This window comes from Opisthorchis viverrini (assembly GCF_000715545.1).
Source record: "Opisthorchis viverrini unplaced genomic scaffold opera_v5_105, whole genome shotgun sequence".
Lineage (NCBI taxonomy): Eukaryota > Metazoa > Platyhelminthes > Trematoda > Opisthorchiida > Opisthorchiidae > Opisthorchis > Opisthorchis viverrini.
Window position 1 is genome coordinate 1,259,070 of NW_008751759.1, and position 2,179 is coordinate 1,261,248.

Consider the following 2,179-nt stretch of genomic DNA (forward strand, 5'->3'; position numbering starts at 1 on the left):
TATATATATATATATATAGTCTCTTAAGTGGGCTGACGGTTTCACTCAGACCTTCTCACGAGCTTTTCAGGCCAGAGAGGCTTCAACTTTGAACTGTGGGGCTTGAAGCACAGCGCACGCTTCGGTCGATTCTCATCATTCCATCGACTGCTTAATAGGTCACCCCCAGGAAATTCTTGATTGAACTAAGCGTCTGAGTTTCCATCAAGTTACGTGAAAAATTTCGTTAGACTACGCTAGCCCAATACCTGGCTCTTCGGAATGGACAAAGTGCAGAAATTACAAACTATCGACATTCCGTTCATTTGATACAGTCGCTAGTCTAGATCACCCTAAACTAATAAAAGGAATCTCATGGTTGCAATGGCATGAACCAGATGACAGAACATTTCAGTAAGTGACGCTTTTGGATGCCAGCCATCGAGGTGGCCTTTGTAAGAAATGAATGACGAATTTAAACAAACCACACAGACAACGCTGAACACGTTGTGTGGTGTCACGTGACTTTTGGTTTGTAGGGGTCATATCATTTGGGTGCCTCCCGTGGTTGACACACGAGAACTCCTGTGTGTGCGGCTGGATTTTCTAGTCACGTGCTGGGCTTGCCCCTGGGTCGGATCAGATATCTGTCTAGCCAGGCGGGGGTCTTCTGGACGGTTCTGGAATTGGTAAAACAAACCTTGTCCCATGATTTGCGTGCTGTCGATTGATCTGGTGGTGTTCGGTTATTGCATGGAATGCGGTAGCTGAGTCATGCTCTAGCTCGCCTGATTCACCGAAGCATCAAGACGGTACATTTTGTGATCATCGATGTAAATTTTGTACTGTCTGTTGGTTTGTCTGTCGCAGTCCCGATCGGCCGTTTTAGACACAAAAATTCCACACGACGCGATCTCCACAGAGCACGATTCACGTGACATCATCCTAGTTGGAGTTGCTCATGTGAGCTGGTTAGTTATAAATCCCAGCCATTGGTTCCTTGCAAAAGGTTGCATTTAGATAGGCGAAAAACGAACAATGAAATAAGCGACAGATAAAGCCTCGATTCAGTTTAGTGTCTCTTTAACAGCAACGTAATGTGTAAATAAGTATATGCCATTAGTTGTGTACAATCTGGTGTTCCATTAAAACATGAGGTTGATCACTACTCACACGATAACCCCTTATAAACATTTTTAAGTAGTCTCACCAGGTAAATGGTTGTGGAATATTGATAAAATTCTGTTCATCCATTTGCACCAACAGAACATGGGGAGAAGTTAGAACTTTAAAAGAAATTGTTAAATGTACCGTGAGCGCAAAGTAGAATTTATCGAAATCTTGCGAATGAGCCCAAACAACTTAGAATATCGAGCAAAAATGACGGTATTCTAGCGTCCCTCTGCCATATTAGTCGATAAAACAGGGTTTCGAATGAAACACTGATTTGGAATTTTTCGAAACAGCCGCTCAAAAAGACGAAAATTAGTGGTAGAGGGGAAAAACCTCAACCTAAAAGCAAACTTACACACACACAGTTGAAAAATGAGACAATCGAATTCAAGCACAACCCCTCGCGTCTGATAGTCTCATACTGAATGTGTTGCAAATGGGCCGTTTCGAATTTCATTTGGCGCGATATTCAACACTCCGAAGTGTCTTTTTATCCCAGACGTAACATAACTTATAAAGGTGCTGAAACCTAGCGAAATGTACTCATTTGCAAACTAATCTGGTTTTTGCGAGTAAAATCACCTGAAACCCAGCTGATGAGCCCCAAGAAGAGCGAAACTGGTCGTGGGCTTACGAAGAATTTTCAGCAACCTTATGAGTAGTCCATTACGAATATACATGTAGTGCTGAAACCTGATAACTCAATATTCATTTCAAAAACCTCGCTTTCAGCGGAAACCAATCTTGCTATATGAGAAACGGTCAAATTCGAATCTACTCGTTCCTAGGAGTAAAATGTTGCATACTGAAAGCATCTCGACCAAAACTATGCCTACATGGATGGTGCTCTGCGGCTGAATTCATACTATGAATACTGATGGTAGTGTGAGGATTTTGAAATATTAGTAGATATTTTGTTTTTCGAGAGACTCACCTGGAACCCAGCTGAACCTCTCGTTTGTGATGTCTCCAGGCAACTGAATGTGCTACACCAGGCCGCCTCATGTTTCAGCCGCTACGATATATA